At 42.0% G+C, this 26,605-nt stretch overlaps 1 protein-coding gene across 1 annotated transcript in view; it reads left to right on the top strand.

Annotated features, from left to right (window-relative positions):
- LOC306973752 (unconventional myosin-Ig-like) overlaps positions 1 to 26,605 on the top strand; it is a gene marked incomplete at its 3' end in the record, with an annotated part of 481,166 nt that overhangs the window by 200,522 nt on the left and 254,039 nt on the right. The gene's annotated exons all lie outside the window — the stretch shown is intronic.

Raw genomic sequence — 26,605 nt, 5'->3', positions numbered from 1 at the left:
GTCATATCACCGTGGACTATCATTGCTGACCTCGGAACCTCTCCTACGGTCCTGTCTCAGCAAGTCACCGCTTCAGTTCCTGCTCAAAAGTCCAACCTGCAGTTTAACTTCGGAGACTCTCCTATTCCCTTCGAATGGAAAGAGCGCATGACCACGATGCTCAACAGCATGCCTGAAGTTTTCGCTCACAACGATATGGACTTTGGGTGCACAGACCGAGTTCACCACCACATAAAACTTCATGATGAGACGCCATTCAAGCATCGGGCACGGCCCATACATCCTCACGATCTGGAGGCTGTCCGGAAACACCTGCGTGACCTGCTCGAGGCTGGGGCTATACGGGAGTCGGAGTCTCCATTTTCCTCTCCCATCGTTGTGGTCCGGAAGAAGAATGGTGACATCAGGCTGTGCATTGACTACCGGAAACTGAATTTGCAAACGGTGAAAGACGCGTATCCTCTTCCAAACCTGGAAGAATCCTTCGCAGCTCTCACAGGATCAAAATGGTTCACCGTCCTGGATCTGAAATCCGGATACTATCAGATCGAAATGGCCGAAGAGGACAAACCGAAAACAGCTTTTGTCACACCTCTCGGGTTCTGGGAGTGGAATAGGATGCCGCAAGGAGTAACTAACGCTCCCAGTACGTTCCAGAGGCTTATGGAGAAGTGTATGGGAGATTTACACCTCAAGCAAGTCCTGGTGTTCTTAGATGACATCATTATTTTCTCGGACACGTTGGAGGAACACGAAAAGCGGCTACTTCGAGTTCTCGCTCGGCTGAAGGAGTCCGGGTTGAAGCTGTCCCCTGAAAAATGCAAGTTTTTCCAGTCCAGTGTACGTTACCTGGGCCATGTGGTATCCGAGAAAGGTGTTGAAACGGACCCCGAGAAGATATCCAGTTTAAAATCCTGGCCAGTCCCCCGAAACCTCAAGGAGCTGCGGTCTTTCCTGGGTTTCGCAGGATATTATCGGAGGTTCATCAGAGATTTTGCCAGCCTAGTGAAGCCACTCAACGCTCTGACTCGTGGCTACGCACCCATTCATCGGTCCATCAAGGACAGGAAGCCGACAGAGAAATACCTGGACCCGAAGCAGCCCTTTGGGGAAAGATGGACTTCTGATTGTCAAGTTGCCTTCGAGACCGCGATTTCCAAGCTAACGTCTGCGCCTGTGCTTGGGTTCGCCAACCCGAAGTGGCCCTATATCCTGCACACGGATGCCAGCACCATCGGGTTGGGAGCCGTCCTATACCAAGAACAAGATGGACATCTCCGGGTCATCGCCTATGCCAGCAGAGGTCTATCGCAGAGTGAGTCTCGATACCCGGCTCACAAGCTCGAGTTTCTGGCCTTGAAGTGGAGTGTCTCGGAGAAGTTCCATGACTACCTTTATGGAGCCAACTTCACGGTGGTTACAGATAACAACCCTCTCACATACGTTTTGACATCTGCAAAGCTCGATGCCACCAGCCACCGCTGGTTGGCAACCCTTTCCACATACTCATTCAAAATGCAATATCGTGCGGGCAAACATAACTCTGATGCTGATGCTCTGTCCAGGCGCTGCCATGCTGAAGTTTTGGATGAGTGGTCTGCCTGTAACGAGAGGGACCTTGTCCAGCATCTTGCAGGGCAGCTGTGTGACCCAGGCGACGCTGCAGAGATCCCGGCCGATGTAGTGGATGCCATCTGTCATAGCAGTCTTCTCAGAGCCAACGGTCCGTCGCTGGTCGAGTCGTTTGCCATCTCTGCTGAGGTAATTCCGGAGGGTTTCTGTGAGGAAGCGTTGCATGGCCTACCTGTCATCCCATCAATGTCAAAGGTTGACCTGAAAGAGGAACAACACGCTGACCCGGCGATTCGTGAAATCATCCACCAGCTCACGACAGGAGAGAAGATCCCCCCTACTGCCCGGGAGGAACTACCGGAGCTCCCTCTGCTATTGCGGGAGTGGAATCGATTGGAGCTGGAAGATGACGTGCTGTATCGGCGAAGGCAGGAGGAAGACAAAACTCATCATCAGCTCGTATTGCCGTCAGCTTTACGGTCTATGGTCCTGAAGAGCCTCCACAGCGACATGGGGCACATGGGCATAGAGCGGACTCTGGATCTGGTGCGGCAGCGGTTTTTCTGGCCGAAGATGGCAGCTGATGTTGAGCGGTTCATAAAGACTTGTGACCGATGCGTGAGGCGAAAGACACCACCGGAAAGAGCTGCTCCATTGGTGAACATTCAAACCAGTCGTCCTCTTGAGCTGATATGTATGGACTTTTTGTCATTGGAGCCAGATAGTAGCAACACAAAAGACATTTTGGTGCTGACGGACCACTTCACAAAGTTTGCCATCGCAATTCCAACTGCAAATCAGAAGGCTAAAACTGTGGCGAAGTGTTTGTGGAATGACTTCATGGTCAATTATGGCATTCCTGAGCGCCTGCATTCCGATCAAGGGCCAGATTTCGAGTCACGACTAATTAAAGAGCTCTGTGATGTCGCCGGGATCAGGAAAACTCGAACTACTCCGTATCATCCCAGGGGGAACCCGGTCGAGCGCTTTAATCGAACTCTGCTAAGCATGCTGGGAACGCTCGAGAACAAGCAGAAGTCAAAGTGGAAGGAGTACGTTAAACCTCTTGTTCATGCGTATAACTGCACGCGGAATGAGGTGACAGGATTCACACCTTATGAACTCCTGTTTGGGCGATCACCGCGGCTCCCCGTCGACTTGGCTTTTGGCTTGCCAGTGCGTGAGTCTCCATCTCCCTCACACTCCCAGTATGTGAAGGGCTTAAGATCGCGCCTCGAAGAAAGCTACAAGCTTGCCTCCCAGAATGCTCAGAAGTCAGCTGGAAAGAACAAACGTCTCTTTGATCGACGTGTAAAACCTGCGAGCTTGGAGGTGGGCGACAGAGTCCTTGTCCGGAATGTTCGTCTTCGTGGAAAACACAAACTTGAGGACAAGTGGGAACGGGAGGCGTATGTGGTGGTCCAACGTGCTGGTAGTCTTCCAGTCTACAGTGTTAAACCTGAGACCAGGGATGGTCCGGTTCGCACTCTACACCGAGACCTTCTTCTCCCTTGTGGGTTTCTGCCGGCAAGCGCCAGTGAAGATCCAGAACCTGTCCCTGTTCGAAGACCACACACTCGCAGTCGAAGTCAAGACCCTGCTGGTGACTCAGTGGATGTTCTGAGTGATGAGGGAGAGAAGGATGATGGATCCATAGTCCTTGGAAGTACCCCTCAGCTTACATTTAAGTTCAGCGTGGAGGGAGGAGGTTACCGTGAACCTGTGCTTGAGACTCGTGAAAGTGCCAGTTCTACACTTCCAACTACGTCCAATGACACTGGTTCTCATCAACCCTGTCCGCAACCCATAGTGGGACGATTATCAACGCCTGAACCGTCTGATGACCACTTACCTGATGTTGGAGAGTCCGAGACAGCCACCGGTGAAGTTCCGGCCACATCCGGCGGTGAGTCAGATACTGATGATGAGGAGGATGATGATGATGTTGATGAGGAGGAGGATGATGATGGAGGGGATGATGTTGATGAGGAGGAGGATGATGATGGAGAGGATGGAAATGGAAATCACTTACCTGAACTTGAGGACCTACCTGTGGAGAGAGAGTTACACTTACCTGAAGTAGATGAAGTACTTGCCGATCCACCTGAAGGGAACTCACCTGATGCCGGAGTGTCTCTGGAAGATGAGGGGGGGCCCGAGGCGATCCAATCTGAGTCATCCGCCACTGCTCCCGATGATGCTGTGGAGGGTGATGTTGCGCCCAAACGCTCAAGTCGGCCGCGCCGTCCGCCTCAACGTTTTCAGTATTCAGTGCTGGGGAACCCTTTGATTTCGGTCGTTCAAACTCTTTTCCATAGCCTTTCAAATGTTTATACAGAGGCCTTAAGTCGTGCCGCTGTAACGGGCTCGGTTCCTAAGCCGTAATAGCCGTGTAGTTACCATGCGACGGGACGTGCATGATCTAAAGTGGGGAGGGTGTAACCCAGGTAATTTTCCGCTCCTGGTTCGTCTCTGCCTTTGCACTAGGCCTAAACTCTCGCGAGATTTCCGCTGGTGGGTTGAGATTTGCGACGCTGTCAGTCTAACAAAGATGGCTGCGCCCTAGTGCGTGGAGTAGGTGTGGGAAGCGCCGGGTAGTGAGCTGCTGCAGACGCCTCCGCCGCTGTGAACCAGTGTTCTGTATTATTTTGAGCACTTACGAACAGTGGAACTGGCCAGGTTTCCATGCTGGATGGCGAGCTAAGGCCTCGAGCCTACGGAAAAAAAACCCGAAAAGACTCAAGCATCTGCTGGTGCGGTAGGAGGCGCTGCAGCCGCTCCCCCACACACACACAGCTACGCTCAATCGTCCAATACGGACAATCCACGAATGAACTTTGGACTCGTTTTAATGGTTTAATTCAAAACCAATGAACTCTTGATACTCTTGATACTGAATGTGTCAACCCGTGCACTGTGTAAATATGTTGTAAATACCCCCCGCACTGTAAAAACAAATACACTATAATAAGAATTGCAACACTGTGTCTGCTTCCATTGAGCACCTCATTTTCCTCCGAGCCGAACCTTGTCTTCTGAATAACCTAGCCTATCATCACATCATACATGAGTACTATTCTCTAACTGCAGCATCATATATGCTACAGACTCCTCCCACTTTGCATGATCAGCTGCATCATCTTTATATTCCTCAGAGGTGACTCTTTATATTCCTCAGAGGTGACTCTTTATATTCCTCAGAGGTGACTCTTTATATTCCTCAGAGGTGACTCTTTATATTACTCAGAGGTGACTCTTTATATTCCTCAGAGGTGACTCTTTATATTCCTCAGAGGTGACTCTTTATATTCCTCAGAGGTGACTCTTTATATTCCTCAGAGGTGACTCTTTGCTCTGAAGCTCCTTCATGAAGCTCCTCATCTCCAACATGACTTTGGTGTGTGTCCTCGTGTGGACTGTCCTCTGCTGCGTCTTCATCACAGAGTCCAGAGGACAGACAGTGACAGTGAGTCAGGCCCAGACTGTGAGCGCCGCCCTGGGGGCCACCGTGAACATAGAGTGTTCTGTCAGTCAGGATGTTTATTATCACAGTAGTTATGGTCACTACTTGCACTGGTACCAACAGAGAGATGGAGAAACTCCTAAAGCTCTTATACGCCATGCAACAAATCGAGTGTCAGATGTTCCCAGTCGTTTTTCAGGCAGTGGATCTGGGTCCAGCTTCACTCTGACCATCAGTGGAGTTCAGCCTGAAGATTTTACTGTTTATTACAGTCAGAGTTACCACGGCATCAACAATCAGCCTGTGTTCACACAGTGAAAAAGCCTCGTACAAAAACCTCCTCAGACTGAAGTGAAACTGAGCAGCAGCTGCTCGCACTTCACTGAGTCTGAAGTCGACGCTGCTGAAACATCACTGCAGTATTTAAGACAGACTTAAGTCCATTAAAGCTTTAAAAAAGAGACTAAAATAAATCCAAATCAAACACTGGCATCTGTATTTAAACTTAATGAATGACTGAAAGGCTCAAAGTTCAGAGTCTCAGAGACTAATGAATCTAATCCACTGAGTAAAATGTAAGAGGAGAAGAAAACATTCTTAAGCTTGATTTTGAGGCTTTTACAAGAAATGAACGTCTGGAAGAGTTCTCTTTGTATTTTCTTGTTTGCATTTTCCTAAAATAAAGTTTTTGTCAAACCAAATAACAGTGAAAGGAAACAATTAAAACAAAATAGTAAAAAACTTTCTCAATATTTGTCACATTGGAAAAATCACAACACTATCGCTCCAAACTCCAAAACCTTAACGTAAAAAAATGCTATATTTATGTTTGAGCTTGATGTGTGAGCAAGTGTAGAAGATGAAAACTTTCATGTCTGTAGATACAATATGAAGAGTTCAAATTTAGTTATGAAACATGAATATTATGATTCCTTATGGGAGCGGAACATTCATGTGATAAACACAAGCAGTGCTAATAAATGTGTTAGAGCTGCAGTAATAATAAAAAGTGCACTTGGGCCGAGCTCACTGCGCCCTCGGGCTTTAGGCAAATACACCGTGTTTAGTTCAGGGTCCAAGACTTTCTGAAATGGTCGGCTTAGATCTGCAATTCCACCTAAACATCACAAAAAAGTGGGAAAAGTGTATTCTGTGTCTTTTGCTTCTTTTGTGGGTTTTATTAGAATAATGCACACATTTAATGTAGTTTGGATTTTTTGTATTTGAGCTTTGTTTTGTTGCTCAATACTGTAAATATTTCTTCATAAATAGGGAAACAAAGTAAATAGTGTTGGAGCAAAAACCGAGCCCTGAGGGAACCCATGATGAACAGTTTTAAAGAGCGGACATTCTGTTTTTTGTAAGTATTTGGCATAATCTCAAACACATCTTCATTCTATATCTTACACTTTCCAGTAGCTTCACTTCTGAGATCTTTGACGAAATCTCCTCCTGCTCCCCTTCACTGTGCAGCTGTTTTAATAAAGAGTATACATAAAACATCACAAGGAGCTTGTTAGGAGCTATTGCCACGCTGCTGAGAGCAGAAAAACCTGCGTGTGATGTTGGTTTTAAAGGACTTTCAGCCAAAAGGTGAATCTGGAGGTTTGGACCTAATCCTCAGTCCTCAGTAGGTCAGTGGTTCCTGTATGTGTGTTTGCATATGTGTCCTCAGTAGGTCAGTGGTTCCTGTATGTGTGTTTGCATATGTGTCCTTAATAGGTCAGTGGTTCCTGTATGTGTGTTTGCATATGTGTCCTCAGTAGGTCAGTGGTTCCTGTATGTGTGTTTGCATATGTGTCCACAGTAGGTCAGTGGTTCCTGTATGTGTGTTTGCATATGTTTGTTGGTCCAGCCGTTAAGAGCCCAGTGCTGCTCCTTCAGAGACACTCCCACACCAACAACACAATGAGCCTGATGTCCCTGCAGCTGTTCCTGCTGGCCCTGGGGCTCCTGGGTCGGGGTGAGGACATCCCTGGGTCACACACTGATCCTCTGGACACCTGCGGGGTCTGTCTCAATAACTCTTCTTGTGTTTTTCAGCTTCTTCAGGAGAAATCCTCCTGACTCAGACTCCTGCAGCTGCAGCTGTGGAGAGAGGAGCCTCGACCTCTGTCAGATGTCAGTCCAGTTCAACTGTTTCTAGTAGTCTTGCCTGGTATCTTCAGAAAGGCTCAGAGTCTCCAAAGCTCCTGATCTATTCTGCTTCTTCTCGTCACACTGGAGTCTCCAGTCGTTTCAGTGGAAGTGGTTCTGGAACTAGCTTCACTTTGACCATCAGTGGATTTGAGGCTGAAGATGCAGGAGATTATTATTGTCAGCAGTATGGCTACTACCCGTTCACACAGTGAAAAAGACTCGTACAAAAACCTCCTCAGACTGAACTGAAACTAACTCGCTTCACTGAACTCACAGCAAGACTTCATGAAGTTATTTAAACAGATTCCACTTCAGCTCATTGTTACTTAAATAAAAAAAAATAATAGAGCTGTTTTATAATTGACAGAAGATATAATGTATATACTATATGAATTGATTATATTAATCCAAATCATGATGAAACATTATGTAAATGATAAACCAGTAAAACTTCAGGAACACGTTTGTTAAATTCAGTAAATGTGAGTTTTATTCACTTGTGAAGTTTCTTGTAAATAAAAGTGGGGCTATTCCTCTGTTTAAAGACGACCTGCAGCAGAAGTGTCTGATCATCAACATTTACTGTTTATTATTAAGCAACCACATTAGTGACTTCGAATCCATAAAAAAGAAACAACAGCAAAAGAGACGAGGGGTCTATTATTACTCTTCAAAACCAAACTAAAGGTTTTAGTTATTTATTTAAAAACTTCCCAAACAAAACAGACAAAACAGATTCATGAGAAAATCCATGTCCACCCAAATGTTCTTGCACTTCATGTTTATTTGTCCCACAAACTCTTGCCTCAAACCCGTCACACCAAAGCTCAGAGCATGTTTTTCATTGGAATAACATCACATTTGACACAGTGAATCTAGACATAGTGAAATTAAAAACTAAGCCACGTTTTTTAAAACCATTACACCGTCTACTCATAACGCTGCGGTGAAGAACGCTCACAGACATAAGCCCACAGAGCTCATATCCAGGCCACTAATGCACCAGCCGAAACTGAACAGAACGCAGCCATTAATGTATAGCCTGCTCCCAGGACAGCGCCCCCTAGCTATACCTTGAAAATTGCAGTTTGGACGCACAGGAAGTCAGCCATTTTGACTTTCAATTGGCTTTTTAAGTGGCTTGTTAAGTGGCTTGTTAAGTGGCTTGTTAAGTGGCTTGTTAAGTGGCTTGTTAAGTGGCCCGCCCATCCTCTGTGAAAATACACAGAGTTCTTATTCTGGCAGCATGTTGGCCTCTGTCAGAGTTTCTTCTGATATTCGTCAATTTTCCCACTTTCCCATTTTATTCACAAAAGCCCCCGTTTTAGACTCGTACATATACAACCCCTCTCTCCCAGAAAGAATCTTTAATTTGAACGTTTTTGGCTCCAAATTCAGTTTTTTTTTTAACTGTACAATCACAGGAAGTTCAGTTTGGCTGTTTCCTGTCCGTCTCGCTGTGTGTTCCTTGTACTATATGGGTCTCACCAGGGAATTTGCCCTAATGATAATTAGAAAATGATTCAATAAATACTGCTTAAACTGTAATTCAATTTTCTGTTTTCTGCAAATGAATGAGTTTTTTTTTACAATAAATCTAAAATCGCTGGATCGATTTCAACCACAACTCTTTATTCTTTTTGGGGACTCGGCAAGCCCATATTTGTATAGAATTATTGCTTAGTGATCGTGGTCTCAGGTGATAGAGGCAGCTCGTTCAAACACACACTTGACACTTTTCTAATGCTTTTCTCCTTTTACGTGCACACATTGTAAGATATTTCTCAGTACGGCTGTTATTGCTGTGCTTGTGTTACTCCTTTTTTTCTTTTTTCTTGACTCAACACTTCCTGGGTAGAACGTGAATCTGAACCTATGGTCCCACCCTCATGAAAAACGTGGAAAAAACGGTTTCAAAACATGTGGAACGGCAGAGGAAGAAATGGGGGGATTGTAGGGAAACAATTGAGCCAACACTCAGGGAAATGTCGAAAACAATCAAGAAAATGGAGGTGGAAAAATGACATGAAATGACGTCTCTCCTCGAGTGACGTGCTGGGAACGAGTAGCCCACATCAGGCCCACATCAAGCCCACATCAGGCCCACATCAAGCCCACATCAGGCCCACATCAGGCCCACATCAAGCCCACATCAGGCCCACATCAGGCCCACATCAGGCCCACATCAAGCCCACATCAGGCCCACATCAGGCCCACATCAAGCCCACATCAGGCCCACATCAGGCCCACATCAGGCCCACATCAGTATGGAGTCACAGCTCAGTGATAGTGTGCTGGTCTTCGGTGTAGGAGTTTTCTAGTTCAAATATGGCTTTGACACTTTTCTAATGCTTTCTCTTTTCCTGCCGGGACAAGAGTGAGGCCCGGTTGGGTGTGAGGCCGAGGGGGGGTTTGTGACTTTAATTAGTATTTGTCATTCAAACAAACACTGTAATCTAAAATAATGATTATTTTCCATAAACTTAATAACTTAATAAATAAGATACAATTAAAGCTACATTAATGTTGGATTAACATTGAAACTGCAAATACCACTGACTCCAGGATTCTGTGTGTGAGTTCTTTCATATAATATGTGGAAAATATAACATGGAAACCTATAAGCATGTATTAAAAAAACAGAGACATTGTTGCAATTTCTGATATTTTTTTATTTATTAATGAAAAAATTTATAGTTGTAAATTATTTATTTATTTTTATATAAAAGAGGAGCAGACATGAGCAGAAAGCAGTGAGGAGTTTATTAAAGCAGATGTTAATGCAGAGCTCTGTATGTCAGCAGAAGTGACAGCAGGGGGCGCTGTGTCAGTCCTGGGAACACTGCAGTGCGCTCAGTGACAGCAGGGGGCGCTGTGTCAGTCCTGGGAACACTGCAGTGCGCTCAGTGACAGCAGGGGGCGCTGTGTCAGTCCTGGGAACACTGCAGTGCGCTCAGTGTGTGGGACACTGGACTCTGGGAGCCCTGTCTGGCCTCACAGCTCACAGCCACAGCGCCCTCCCTCCACTGCTGTGCGGTCAGCGTCAGGCCCACGCTCCAGCTGTAGTGGCCGTCCTTTAGCGGCAGCGCGGGGCTCCTCTGCTCCACAGCGCTCACACCGGCGCCGGACACCTTCCAGGACACGCTCCAGTCTGACGGGAAGCCCTTGTTGGCCAGGCACATGAGGGTGGCCTTCCCCTGGGCCAGCTCTGACCTGGAGGGGGGCAGCACTGTGAGGGCGGGGGCCACTCGACCCACTGCGGACACAGCACAAGGGCCAATCAGAGACACATATGGGTTTATGACACAGAGACACAGAGTCACCACAAAGATCCTTTTGACTCAATAAAAGCAGCACAAACAAAGAAACAAAGAATCAGGAGTTTGGCCAAAGATGAAATGATGTTTCTCTCTTTTGTAATGAATGTGGTTTGAAAAACAGCTGCCACAGACTCCACTGAAGCTGAACCACTGAAAGGTTTCAGAGCTAAAGACAAACGTCCCCAGAGTTTCCCCTGAGACAGAGTCACTTCACTTTTATATTTTTAAACTGATCTGAGAGAAAACGCTTTACAAATAACAGATAAAACTAATGAAACTAATGAAAGTTTAAGTTTCTTCATTTTGGAAGAAACAAAAATAAGGGAAATGTTTTATATAAAACCTTTAACTTAGAAAAAACAAACTGTCAGTTAAAATAAACTATTTATTTGATAATTCATCATTTTGTTGGTTTTCACTATTTTCTGTCACATTTTCCACGTGAGACAAATATTTATGTTCAATCGTGTCTCTGTGTTTTAGATCAAACAAACGTCAGGAACAACAAGAGCCAAAGACGGATTTAACTACAGACTATTTTATATAAACTCACTTTAAAACAAATAGTAGATAAATCATAATCAGCCAAAACAGATTTGACGCAAAAATAAGATGAAACATTTTCATAATATTTCATATTACAAAACTGAGTAATACATTTATATTTGTATGAATATTTTTAAATCTATATTTGCGACTCCGTCTTTACCGTCTCCATTTACTGCTGCAAATCTTCACCGAGTCAAAGATCTGTTTAACTTAAACTTGTTTGGGGACGATAGAAACGCACAGACACGGATAACGGTACGTTTACATTCTATAATTAATAAAAGACACTCAAACTTTACAAATGAGATGAATTTGAAACAATATTAATAAAGTTTAAATATATTTTTTGAAGAAACAATAAAGAAGTGACTTACAGTTGAGCTCCAGTCTGGTTCCTCCACCGAACGTGAGCCACAGTGACACAAAGTCATGAAGCGCTCGTACAAAAACCTCCCAGCGCTGAACAAACCATTCAGCTGCTCAGACACGGGTAAATAACTGAGAGGCGGATTCTTCAGTAATGCTTTAAAACAGATAAACAACTTTAAAAATAGAAATAATGTTAAACTACAATTTAAAAATAACTCTAAAAAAACATATTTGTTCATCAACAAGAGACACTTGAATTTAATTATTTAAGATTAAAATATCAATAATTGATCTAATAATGGAAATAAACATTTGAAAGGTTCATTGAATCATTAAATGAACTTCAACATAATGTTTTGTTGAACATAAACTTCATGCAGAGACTAAAACTTTTATTCAAACTACTGTAACTTTAAATGATCGTTGTGAACTAAAAATAGTTGTTAAATATTGAACAGTGAAGGAGCAAGAGCACAGCCCTGAGGGACTCCAGGGAACATGTTCAATTTGACCTAAAATGGAAACAGTGTCTTTTCTGATCCTGATGTTACAGACCCTGCAGCTGCTCAGATGAGCATCATAATGAACCAGGAAAGGCCCACTGAGGTTAAGAACCTCTTATTGAGGTGATTCCTATTGTACATGTTTTATTGTATCACTGCCATATACAATAAAAAAAACATTTATAGACTTTAATAATTTACAGAATTTACTGATAAATATGGACAATCACAATAACATTGAAATAATTTGACAAAAACTCTAAAAAGTGACATAAACATTGTGTTTTTTTCCAAATGAAGATGATTCAGTCACTGATTCTGAAGCTTTTGTCGTGAGCAGGAAAATATGTCTGAATTTTAACATCGAACAGAAACATCAAAGAATTCCCAGTTGGGAATCAAACTTAGGACCTTCCTGCTGTGAGGCACGGTTGCACAGCTAGAAGGTCCGGGTTGGATTCCCACCAGGGACGGGGCCTTTCTGTGCAGTTTGCAGGTTCTCCCCGTGTCTGCGGAGGTTTCCTCCTGTTTCCCCTATCACTCAAAACATGTACAATAGGTCAATCTTCCAGCCAGGTTATTCTGAACATCAGCCTGGCTCCACATCTGGAGACATCCACTGCTCCTACAGGTCGTCCCAGCGAAGGATGAGTCAAACGCAGAGGACCAACTGTGTTATAATGTTTTTGTATCATGACAAAAGTAAAGCACCTTCTTCATCTGAACCACTGCACCCAAATGTGTTTGTTTTCACTGTTGGATCCAGAGTTTCCCCGAGACACTTCGACTTCTTAACAAGGTCGAGCTCCGTGTCTCTAAGGAACACATTGGACTGATCCATTTTCATGTGAACTCTGTTTATTTCAATAGTTGTGCTCTTCATTTTGAGCTGGTCCCTCTCGCCCTCCAGGAATCACAGCGTGGCTGAAAACGAGTGAAGGAGCTCCCCTGGATAGAAAACGGCTTCTGCACATGTTTCCTGCTCCTGCATTTCTTCCAAACAAAGATTTAGTGATTTATTTCCAAACAGGTTCACTCTGGGGCAGCCATGTTGTTTACTGTCAAAGGCCTGATTGGCTGAGCCGGTGCATCGTCACCATGGCAACAAAAGGGGTTCAATTCTTCAATGTAAATATTCACATTTTTTACTAATTAACACGTTTAGTTTCTACTATTTGCAGCATTAGTTCTTCTGAGAATGACGTCCATCGCCACGGAAAGTTGGTTCTGCGTGATTTCCTTAAATGAATCTAAAATCAGTCAAACTGAATCATGAATCTAATTGATTTGGTGAATCTGAATGGATTTTCAGCCCTGGTGTGTTTGCATATGTTTGGTGGTCCAGCCGTTAAGAGCCCAGTGCTGCTCCTTCAGAGACACTCCCACACCAACAACACAATGAGCCTGATGTCCCTGCAGCTGTTCCTGCTGGCCCTGGGGCTCCTGGGTCGGGGTGAGGACATCTCTGGGTCACACACTGCTCCTCTGGACACCTGCGGGGTCTGTCTCAATAACTCTTCTTGTGTTTTTCAGCTTCTTCAGGAGGAGAAATCCTCCTGACTCAGATTCCTGCAGCTGCAGCTCTGGAGAGAGGAGCCTCGACCTCTGTCAGATGTCAGTCCAGTTCTACTGTTTCTTATCTTGCCTGGTATCTTCAGAAAGGCTCAGAGTCTCCAAAGCTCCTGATCTATGCTGCTACTTCTCGTCACACTGGAGTCTCCAGTCGTTTCAGTGGAAGTGGTTCTGGGACTGACTTCACTTTGACCATCAGTGGATTTGAGGCTGAAGATGCAGGAGTTTATTATTGTCAGCAGGGGAACAGCTACCCGTTCACACAGTGAAAAAGCCTCGTACAAAAACCTCCTCAGACTGAACTGAAACTGACTCGCTTCACTGAACTCACAGACTTTATGACACGTACGACCATAAAACCCCAACAATCTACTCATAATATTTAATACAATAAAAGTAAAACTCTTCACACACAAAGTTATTCAAATAAATCATAATTATAACTATTATTAATAAAATAACTTCCAATGCTTCAAATGAAAAATAAAACTGAAAATAAACAACAGTAAAACACAAGTTATGCATTGATTAAATATGTCTTGTTCTACATTAGTGGATTTTTCAGACAAAATTTTTTTAGCGACTCGTTATGAACTCCTTTAAATCCCTCAAAGACCAAAGTATAAAATGATAATAAAACAATTGAAATGAGGGTAAAACATTCAAAAGACTTGGATGAAGCCGTGAAGCAAAGCGTGTCCGTGTTCCTGAATGTTAAAGCCAGTCTGAATAAATGAGCCTGGGTTTACAAAGGACAAAGTCAGGGACGGTTTAAGTCTGGATATCCATTATTCCAGAGTCTGGGCCCGTCTCCCCAGTGTTTAGTCCTGACTCTGGGGACGTCCAGCAGGAGCTGATTTAACCACCTCAACGCTCTGAGGCACAAACATTCAGGAGTTCAGACGAGGACATGAGGGCTTTGAAATCAAACACTTTTTAAATCAACTCAACACAAACTGGAAACAAACCAAAGAGACTGGGCTGAAGTCTGGAAAACTATTACTTAGAATATTACAGTTTTTATGTCAGGATTTTCTATTTTCCCTCAGGTTTAATCAATTCTCATTCACGATGTGGACCTCGATTTTTATACTTTTGTCACTTTTAACTCTATATGTGCCGTTGATTCGTGGCTGTTGCAAAAACACTTTCCCCTTTGTGCACGAATAACGGTTTCTCAGTAGCTTCAATTTGAGACTTAATTCAGGAAACATTCTTTGGTTTAAGACACTTGGAAAGACTTAACAGCAGAGACTAAGTGTGTTTGCATATGTGTCCTCAGTAGGTCAGTGGTTCCTGTATGTGTGTTTGCATATGTGTCCTCAGTAGGTCAGTGGTTCCTGTATGTGTGTTTGCATATGTGTCCTCAGTAGGTCAGTGGTTCCTGTATGTGTGTTTGCATATGTGTCCTCAGTAGGTCAGTGGTTCCTGTGTGTGTGTTTTAGGGCTGGGTTTAAATAATCCATGAATCCATTTGAGTCGATTTTCCTTTGAACAGCCCGATATCGATTAAAAAAAACTTAATTAAATTGATCGTAAGGTTGTTTTTGACGCATGAACTATGTTTATTTTAATCCACAATAAGTTTGGAGCGAACAGAGACAGAAACTTCTTTTTGTGCCGTGTTCTCTTCATATCGAGTCCCTCGTCCCTCAGGCCGGAGTTACAGCCTGGAAACAAAACAGTAAAAACGCTCCACTGGAAATAAAACGGCTTTTACACCTGTTTCCTTGTCCTGCATTTCCTCCAGACAGAGATTTTCTTCATTTACTTAAATCTTGTTCTCTCCGGGGCTGCCATGTTCCCAGGAGAAAATTATAGTAAAATAAAGTTTATGTGTGCTCTTTTGAAACAACTTATTTTGTGCTTTGTAATTTTAAGTTCAATTTAAAAAGAATAACAAAAATAGGCTTTTAATATATGTACAGTTAGCTTTATGTGGAATAAAATTTAAATTTAAATCAGATGACAATGTATTACATAAAACTCAATATGCTAGTTAATTTAAGTTAATACTGAAAATTTATTTATTTAATTAAATTTTAACAAACATAAGTATAAATTTTTTTCACTTGGGTAGAAATATATTAATGCTAAATATACATAACATGCAAACTCCACAGAAAGGCCCCGTCCAGGTGGGAATCGAACCCGGGACCCTTTTCCCTGCAGCCTTAAGGCTAAATCACGTGGTTTGAATGAGTTGCATTAATGCTTTGAAATTATAGATTTTAAATATGAAAATGGTTCCTGCCTATTGTAAACGTGTGCTTCATGTGTGGTCATGAACATGAACTAAAAAGACGGCCGATGTCGCCCCCGTGTGGACAATTATAGGCACAACAGCGAGAGGGTCATCACAGTTTAACCAATTCTTCAGAGATGGGTAGAGTCACCAAAATATTACTTTAACCTCTTAACCCCCACCTGAACTGAGAACATTTTCTCCACTTTGGCTTTACCTAAATCTAAAAGCTTTTTTTAAAAGTGTCAAAATAGCCACAAAACCGAAAACAACGAGCGATAATTCCAATGGTAAATGGGCCTCAGCAGCTGCACAATTTTTCTTGACGCTCAGGGCGGTTCCTGAACGCAGCTCCCAAGAGACTCCTCACACTTTCCACATGAGCGGCTGCATGGTCCAATTCTGAGAGGCAACCCTGCAGCTGTTCACATCAAACCATGCATAGCCTCACACTTTGCATAAGCTGCTGCATGATCCAGTGAGACTCTTTATATTCCTCAGAGGTGACTCTTTATATTCCTCAGAGGTGACTCTTTATATTCCTCAGAGGTGACTCTTTATATTCCTCAGAGGTGACTCTTTATATTCCTCAGAGGTGACTCTTTATATTCCTCAGAGGTGACTCTTTGCTCTGAAGCTCCTTCATGAAGCTCCTCATCTCCAACATGACTTTGGTGTGTGTCCTCGTGTGGACTGTCCTCTGCTGCGTCTTCATCACAGAGTCCAGAGGACAGACAGTGACAGTGAGTCAGGCCCAGACTGTGAGCGCCGCCCTGGGGGCCACCGTGAACATACAGTGTTCTGTCAGTCAGAATGTGTATTATTACAGTAGTTATGGTCACTACTTGTACTGGTACCAACAGAGAGATGGAGAAGCTCCTAAAGCTCTTATCAAATTTGCAACAACTCGAGTGTCAGATGTTCCCAGTCGTTTTTCAGGCAGTGGATCTGGGTCCAGCTTCACTCTGACCATCAGTGGAGTTCAGCCTGAAGATTCTACTGTTTATTACTGTCAGAGTTATCACGCCATCAACAGTCAGGCTGTGTTCACACAGTGAAAAAGCCTTGTACAAAAACCTCCTCAGCTAAACTGAAGTGAAACTGAACGGCAGCTGCTCGCACTTCACTGAGTCTGAAGCCGACGCTGCTGAAACATCACTGCAGTATTTAAGACTGACTTAGGTCCATTAAAGCTTTAAAAAAAAGAATAAAATAAATCCAAATCAAACACTGGCATCTGTATTTAAACTTAATGAATGACTGAAAGGCTCAAAGTTCAGAGTCTCAGAGACTAATGAATCTAATCCACTGAGTAAAGAAGAGGTAAGAGGAGAAGAAAACATTCTTTAGCTTGATTTTGAGGCTTTTACAAGAAATGAACGTCTGGAAGAATTCTCTTTGTATTTCTTGATTGCATTTTCCTAAAATAAAGTTTTTGTCAAACCAAATAACAGTGAAAGGAAACAATTAAAACAAAATAGTAAAAAACTTTCTCAATATTTGTCACATTGGAAAAATCACGACACTATCGCTCCAAACTCCAAAACCTTAACGTAAAATGCTATATTTATGTTTGAGCTTGATGTGTGAGCAAGTGTAGAAGATGAAACATTTCATGTCTGTAGATACAATATGAAGAGTTCAAATTTAGTTATGAAACATGAATATTATGATTCTTTATGGGAGAGAAACACAAGCAGTGCTAATAAATGTGTTAGAGCTGCAGTAATAATAAAAAGTGCACTTGGGCCGAGCTCACTGCGCCCTCGGGCTTTAGGCAAATACACCGTGTTTAGTTCAGGGTCCAAGACTTTCAGAAATGGTCGGCTTAGATCTGCAATTCCACCTAAACATTACAAAAAAGTGGGAAAAGTGTATTCTGTGTCTTTTGCTTCTTTTGTGGGTTTTATTAGAATAATGTACACATTTAATGTACTTTGTTTTGTTACTCAATACTGTAAATATTTATTCATAAATAGGGAAACAAAGTAAATAGTGATGGAGCAAAAACCGAGCCCTGAGGGAACCCATGATGAACCGTTTTAAAGAGCGGATATTCTGTTTTTTGCAGGTATTTGGCAAGAATCTCAAACACATCTTCATTCTATATCTTACACTTTCCAGTAGCTTCACTTCTGAGATCTTTGACGAAATCTCCACCTGCTCCCCTTCACTGTGCAGCTGTTTTAATAAAGAGTGTACATAAAACATCACAAGGAGCTTGTTAGGAGCTATTGCCACGTTGCTGAGAGCAGAAAAACCTGCGTGTGATGTTGGTTTTAAAGGACTTTCAGCCAAAAGGTGAATCTGGAGGTTTAGACATAATCCTCAGTCCTCAGTGGGTCAGTGGTTCCTGTATGTGTGTTTGCATATGTGTCCTCAGTGGGTCAGTGGTTCCTGTGTGTGTGTTTGCATATGTGTCCTCAGTAGGTCAGTGGTTCCTGTGTGTGTGTTTGCATATGTGTCCTCAGTGGGTCAGTGGTTTCTGTATGTGTGTTTGCATATGTTTGCTGGTCCAGCCGTTAAGAGCCCAGTGCTGCTCCTTCAGAGACACTCCCACACCAACAACACAATGAGCCTGATGTCCCTGCAGCTGTTCCTGCTGGCCCTGGGGCTCCTGGGTCGGGGTGAGGACATCTCTGGGTCACACACTGCTCCTCTGGACACCTGCGGGGTCTGTCTCGATAACTCTTCTTGTGTTTTCCAGCTTCTTCAGGAGCAGAAATCCTCCTGACTCAGACTCCTGCAGCAGTTCAAGTGTCGGGGGTGCAATTGCCTGGTATCTTCAGAAAGGCTCAGAGCCTCCAAAGCTACTGATCCATTCCGCAACAGTTCTCCTTACTGGAGTCTCCAGTCGTTTCAGTGGAAGTGGTTCTGGGACTGACTTCACTTTGAACATCAGAGGATTTGAGGCTGAAGATGCAGGAGTTTATTATTGTCAGGAGCATAACAGCCTCCCGTTCACACAGTGAAAAAGCCTCGTTCAAAAACCTCCTCAGACTGAACTGAAACTGACTCGCTTCACTGAACTCACAGACTTTATGACACGTACGACCATAAAACCCCAACAATCTACTTATAATATTTATTACAATAAAAGTAAAACTCTTCACACACAAAATTATTCAAATAAATCACAATTATAACTATTATTAATAGAATAACTTCCAATGCTTCAAATGAAAAATAAAACTGAAAATAAACAACAGTAAAACACAAGTTATGATTCATTGATTAAATATGTCTTGTTCTACATTAGTGGATTCTTCAGACTAAACTTTTTAAATGACTCGTTATGAACTCCTTTAAATCCCTCAAAGACCAAAATATAAAATTATAATAAAACAATTGAAATGAGGGTGTAGAGGCCGTGTGTCCTTGTGCCACACAAACCACTAGGATGCAAAGTTCTGAAGGGTTTCAGACGCGTGTTCCAATCAAAAAGGGAGCACAGTAATCTTGTAATATGTTCCTTTATTTACATGAGCTCAACACGATCAAAAGACTGTTCCTCCTCACTTTGCAACACCTGGCACCACTAATTACCAGGCTAAAATAGGGCCCAGGGCAAGAAGCATGAGGAGGAATCAGCCACAGCGACTCCTAGAGGTCAGGCAGGCATTCTGGCCGCTACACAAGCCAGCCAGAACAATTACAAACATTAACAATAAATCATAAAGAAAACATTTCCCTTGTTTTTAAACTTTTTTTTAGCAATCTACAAAAACATTTGCAAACATTTTAGATCTTCTGACAAGTGTTAGCAATGTACATTTCAGTCACTTATAGATGACATTAAGATAACATTATGCTTTCCACCATTTCCTCTTGACAGCTTTTGGTTGTTTTAAACAGAAAAGGCCTTCCACTTTGTCCAGACCTTGCAATGACCAAAAAACAACATCAAAGTCAGACAACAAGCAGTTCTCATCGTGTCCATGTACAATGGTCCTCCATCAGCCATGGCCAATCTCTTCCTCTTCCCTCTGTCCACAACACAGAACACAGGGAGACCTATTCTTCCCTGCTCTTTCCCCAGAGGGCCTCCTAAACCCTTTTCCAATAGGGTATTAGCAGCATTTGGCCCTGTGTCTGCGCTGTTGACCACATCTGGGGAATCCAACAAATCAGACGGTTCAACTTCACTGGAGATGGTTATTTGTTCCTCTTGACATGGAGAAGCTACATGAGATGTCTGATCAGATGTAATTGATGTGTGTAGAATTGTCTCTTCAACAGTAGAGGGGTCACATGTCCCGGCCCCTGTATCTTCACGTACCAGAGGGGATGACACTACATGTTGATCAGGTAGCGCTACAGTTGGTTTCTTCAGTTCCTTTAAACCGGGCGTGGGCCTCTTGCTCCTTTTTGTAGCATTTAATAAGGCAAATTTAGCGTCTGCAATTTTTATTTCAAGATCAAGTTGTTCCTTTCTTCTTCTGATGTTTGCCAGTCGTTCTTCCAATGCACATTTCTCTTCAAACGCAGCCTTTCGGACCAAAAGCGCTGCTATTTCACTTTCAACTTGTAATTGAGCAGCAATGGTTGATTTTAAACCATTTTCCCATCGGAAACTGTTCATCGCAAACATTTGTGCATTTAAACTGAAATGTGCAGTAAACTTTGTGTTTGCATACGTGTCCTCAGTGGGTCAGTGGTTCCTGTATGTGTGTTTGCATATGTGTCCTCAGTAGGTCAGTGGTTCCTGTATGTGTGTTTGCATATGTGTCCTCAGTAGGTCAGTGGTTCCTGTATGTGTGTTTGCATATGTTTGGTGGTCCAGCCGTTAAGAGCCCAGTGCTGCTCCTTCAGAGACACTCCCACACCAACAACACAATGAGCCTGATGTCCCTGCAGCTGTTCCTGCTGGCCCTGGGGCTCCTGGGTCGGGGTGAGGACATCTCTGGGTCACACACTGCTCCTCTGGACACCTGCGGGGTCTGTCTCAATAACTCTTCTTGTGTTTTTCAGCTTCTTCAGGAGCAGAAATCCTCCTGACTCAGACTCCTGCAGCTGCAGCTCTGGAGAGAGGAGCCACGACCTCTGTCAGATGTCAGTCCAGTTCAACTGTTTCTTATCTTGCCTGGAATCTTCAGAAAGGCTCAGAGTCTCCAAAGCCTCTGATCTATTCTGCTTCTTCTCGTCACAGTGGAGTCTCCAGTCGTTTCAGTGGAAGTGGTTCTGGGACTGACTTCACTTTGACCATCAGTGGATTTGAGGCTGAAGATGCAGGAGTTTATTATTGTCAGCAGTGGAGCGGCTCACCACCGCTCACACGGTGAAAAAGACTCGTACAAAAACCTCCTCAGACTGAACTGAAACTGTTTCTCTTCACTGAACTCTCTACAGATTAAAACACTTTTATAAGATGTAACACCATAAAGTTCACAAGAGTCACAGACATTTTTGTCATAAAACAACTTTTAGTTATTTAATCTTTTATGTAGCAGCTCTAACATTCATAAATAAATAAATAAATATTCTCCAAACCTTGAGTTAATCTCAACAATAATGCATTTACTGAACATTTGTTTTGGTAAAACCTGTAGTGTCCATGAAGTGAAAGACAAAGACAGACCTCAATACGAACACTGGCTAAAGGAACTGTCCATGACTTTTGCCTTTGAAAAAATAACATTTACAGTATGGAACGGAGCACAACAATCTGTCGATCTACTATCATTGAATTTAACTTTCTTATTTGTTTAAGATTGTTATTTTTACTACATTCATATGCATATGGGAATGTGTATATAGGTGTGTATGTATGTATATGTACATGTATGTGTGTGTGTTTGTGTATATATATATGCATATGTGTATGGAAATACATATACATATATAATGTATATTTATTGTTGCTGAGATCCCTGGGTAACTGTTTGTTCGTCTTCAAAAGAAAAAAAAAACAATAAAAAGATAATTAGAATAAGTAAATAAATAAGGCACAAAACTACATTTGTTGAAGAGTTGTTGAAGAACAAACATTAACAATAATCTGTTTCATGACTAATGTGATAAATGTGAGACAAAGAATCTGTAAACTTTCTACAAACATCTTAAATGTTTATTCAATAAGAGAAAATACAATTATGGAAAGATTAGATTCATGTTTCATCAACATTTTCCGTATCTCAGATTTCCGCTGTTTTTTCACTTAATGAAATCACTTTGTTCAAGTTCAAACTGAACTGACAAATAAATATTAAATGATCACAAAGGTTCCTCAGTTGTCATCTGTACTGTGTTCAGTGTCGTCTGCTTCGTCAGCGACAAATGACTTTACAAATAAATACAGAATCTTAATTAACATTTATGTTTGATTGAACTGTTCATTTATTTTCACAATAATAATAAAGATCTTTCAGATTCAGATTCATTTTTTTGTCCATTTGCAGCAAAAAAACAGATCAGAAAAAAATGTGCATAAAAGGAAACAATATAAAAAACAAACAAATGTCACATAAAAAGTGTAAAATACTGTACAATAAAAACAGTATTTTAATAAACTTTCCTGATCTCCTTCCAAATGGAAAAGTGTTTATGGTTAAAGCTCATTCAGACACTTTTATATTTTACTTTTATTTGATTGATTTGTCACGTTTACTTCAGCAGCTCCACAACTTAGGACGTGACAAAAAATATGCTTTTAATATATGTACAGTTTTATGTGGAATAAAAGTTAAATTTAAAAGTTCTATCAGATCAAAATTTAATACATAAAGCTCAATATGCTATAAATAGATTAAGTATGTGTAAAATAGGTCCACTTTAGAAAACTAAATGTACCTGGAATTGAATTTTATTGCAAATTAAATTAAACTTAAACAGATTAAATACAAAAGAAGTTGTTCCAAAAATAGCACAGCAAAAATTAATTTAAGTTGATACTGAAAATATATTTATTATATTAAATTTCAACAAAATTAATTATATATTTTTTTTCACCTGAATAGAAATATATTAATGCTAAGTATGTTTTTCACAAGTGTATTGTGAGTGTAATTAAAAAGAAATGATGCATAAGTAAACCATTAAAATACAATTTTAGTCTCATTTTATTGTGCTTATGTTAAGTACACTTTATTGAATATATTTTAAATGTATTAGACAAAAAACAAGTATACAAATAATATATTGAAATATATTTAATTTTCACCTGGGTTGTTTTCTGTCAAAGGCCTGATTGGCTGAACCAGTGCGTCATCACCATGGCAACAAAGGGGGATTAGAATCTTAATGTTGATATTCATATGTTTATTAATGTTAATGTTCACATTTTTACTAGTTTACAGAGTTAGAGTTAGTTTCTCCTTTTTGCAGCTCTAGTTCTTCTGAGAATGTCGTCCATATCTAAGTAAAATTGGTTCTGCGTGATTTCCTTAAATGAATCTAAAATCAGTCAAACTGAATCGTGAATCTAATTGATTTGGTGAATCTGAATGGATTTTCAGCCCTGGTGTGTTTGCATATGTTTGTTGGTCCAGCCGTTAAGAGCCCAGTGCTGCTCCTTCAGAGACACTCCCACACCAACAACACAATGAGCCTGATGTCCCTGCAGCTGTTCCTGCTGGCCCTGGGGCTCCTGGGTCGGGGTGAGGACATCTCTGGGTCACACACTGCTCCTCTGGACACCTGCGGGGTCTGTCTCAATAACTCTTCTTGTGTTTTTCAGCTTCTTCAGGAGCAGAAATCCTCCTGACTCAGACTCCTGCAGCTGCAGCTCTGGAGAGAGGAGCCTCGACCTCTGTCAGATGTCAGTGCAGTTCAACTGTTTATAATGCACTTGCCTGGTATCTTCAGAAAGGCTCAGAGTCTCCAAAGCTACTGATCTATTCTGCTACTTCTCGTCACACTGGAGTCTCCAGTCGTTTCAGTGGAAGTGGTTCAGGATCTGATTATTCTTTGACCATCAGTGGATTTGAGGCTGAAGATGCAGGAGTTTATTATTGTCAGCAGGGTTACAGCCTCCCGTTCACACAGTGAAAAAGCCTCGTACAAAAACCTCCTCAGACTGAACTGAAACTGACTCGCTTCACTGAACTCACAGACTTCATGACACGTACGACCACAAAACCCCAACAATCTACTCATAATATTTATTACAATAAAAGTAAAACTCTTCAAACACAAAATTATTCAAATAAATCATAATTATAACTATTATTAATAAAATAACTTCCAATGTTTCAAATGAAAAATACAACTGAAAATAAACAGTAAAACACAAGTTATGCATTGATTAAATATGTCTTTTTCTACATTAGTGGATTTTTCAGACCAAATTTTTTTAACGACTCGTTATGAACTCCTTTAAATCCCTCAAAGACCAAAGTATAAAATGATAATAAAACAATTGAAATGAGGGTAAAACATTGAAAAGACTTGGATGAAGCCGTGAAGCAAAGCGAGTCCGTGTTCCTGAGTGTTAAAGCCAGTCTGAATAAACGAGCCTGGGTTTAAAAAGGACAAAGTCAGGGACGGTTTATGTCTGGATATCCATTATTCCAGAGTCTGGGCCCGTCTCCCCAGTGTTTAGTCCTGACTCTGGGGACGTCCAGCAGGAGCTGATTTAACCCCCTCAACGCTCTGAGTCACAAACATTCAGGAGTTCAGACGAGGACATGAGGGCTTTGAAATCAAACACTTTTTAAATCAACTCAACACAAACTGGAAACAAACCAAAGAGACTGGGCTGAAGTCTGGAAAACTATTACTTAGAATATCACAGTTTTTATGTCAGGATTTTCTATTTTCCCTCAGATTGAATCAATTCTCATTCACAATGTGGACCTCGATTTTTATACTTTTGCCACTTTTAACTCTATATGTGCCGTTGATTCGTGGCTGTTGCAAAAACACTTTCCCCTTTGTGCACGAATAACGGTTTCTCAGTAGCTTCAATTTGAGACTTAATTCAGGAAACATTCTTTGGTTTAAGACACTTGGAAAGACTTAACAGCAGAGACTTCAAATGACTTAAGTAAAGTGAGGTTTTTAAAATAAAATGCTGACAGACAAATAAATGAGTGACCTTCAGAATCAGTGTTTTATATTTGTGTCCTCAGTAGGTCAGTGGTTCCTGTATGTGTGTTTGCATGTGTGTCCTCAGTGGGTCAGTGGTTCCTGTATGTGTGTTTGCATATGTTTGGTGGTCCAGCCGTTAAGAGCCCAGTGCTGCTCCTTCAGAGACACTCCCACACCAACAACACAATGAGCCTGATGTCCCTGCAGCTGTTCCTGCTGGCCCTGGGGCTCCTGGGTCGGGGTGAGGACATCTCTGGGTCACACACTGCTCCTCTGGACACCTGCGGGGTCTGTCTCAATAACTCTTCTTGTGTTTTTCAGCTTCTTCAGGAGCAGAAATCCTCCTGACTCAGACTCCTGCAGCTGCAGCTGTGGAGAGAGGAGCCACGGCCTCTGTCAGATGTCAGTCCAGTTCAAGTATTGGTACTGCAATTGCCTGGTATCTTCAGAAAGGAACAGAGCCTCCAAAGCTACTGATCCAATCCGCAACAGTTCTCCTTACTGGAGTCTCCAGTCGTTTCAGTGGAAGTGGTTCAGGATCTGATTATACTTTGACCATCAGTGGATTTGAGGCTGAAGATGAAGGAGTTTATTATTGTCAGCAGTGGAGCAGCACACCGTTCACACAGTGAAAAAGCCTCGCACAAAAACCTCCTCAGACTGAACTGAAACTGACTCGCTCCAGTGAACGCACAGTTTACAGACAGACTTCATGAATGTTTATGACAGTTACCACTTCAGCTCGTGAATGAATTAAAAGATGTTTTAAAATAATATATATTTTTTTTCAATAAATGTAGAGTTGATGATGAAATGACACATTTATTAAAAGCAGCATGATCTTTAATTTAGTATTTAATAATTCTTTTGACTGGGACACTGTACATTATTTAACATTTCTGTAAATGCATCGGAAATGAACCAAAAGGCTATTTTTCATCCGTCGTCCCTGGACAGATATAAACAGTCTTCCTAAAACAATAAAACAAATCAGTGCAATGCAATACAATACAAAGTAGGACACAGTCACTGCACTATACAGGTAAACACAAATACAAAACAGTGCAAACAATAAAAGAGTCACGTGATACATGTACAGACAGGGCTTAACGGCTGCATGACAGTAATGAGCCAGTTCTTCAGATGTGTTTTAAACAGTCAGTATGTGGACAGCTCTCTGATGTTTGCTGGGATGGAGTCCAGTCTTTGGCCGCAGTTACAGAAAAAGGCACTTTTCCTAAACGGGACAATACCTTTTCCTGGAGCTGCCTCTCTGGTCACCCTAACACTCTGGTCACCCTAACACTCTGGTCACCCTAACACTCTGGTCACCCTAACACTCTGGTCACCCGCTGTGAAGATGTGGGGCTTCTGATGCTGACAAACTGAGTGGAGGAGATGATTGGTTGTGGATTGTTTTATGTGTGAGGCAGAGGTTTGAACACTTAATCAGTTTTTCTCAGCGTCAAAGTTTGTGCTGTTGAAGGATGTTGCAGTGATGATTCCTGATTGTTTTTTTTGTCCAGAATTTGTCCTGTCCGTTTATAAAGTGACTCTAAGGGTTTTAGTGATGTTTCGTTTGCTTGAGAACAAGTTGTTAAACAGTAGGTTATGTGCAAAAGGACCATGGAACATCATGAACCTTTTTGCTGCTTTCAGACAGAGTTGTGACCTGAGGAACCGGAAGTCGGAGATATTGTATTTGACTTTATTGCAGACTTTGTTAACTTGGGTTTTAAATGTTCGGTTTGAGTCTGTTGTAATTCCAAGGTGTCTGTTTTCTGACACCACTTCAGCTGCCGTATATATTTCTGCTGTTGTATTTTTGATGTTGGACCTTGGGAAG

Source organism: Gobius niger, assembly GCF_951799975.1.
Source record: "Gobius niger genome assembly, chromosome: 14".
Lineage (NCBI taxonomy): Eukaryota > Metazoa > Chordata > Actinopteri > Gobiiformes > Gobiidae > Gobius > Gobius niger.
The sequence above is the reverse complement of the archived record's forward strand: the minus strand, read 5'-3'. Positions and strand labels throughout refer to the sequence as shown.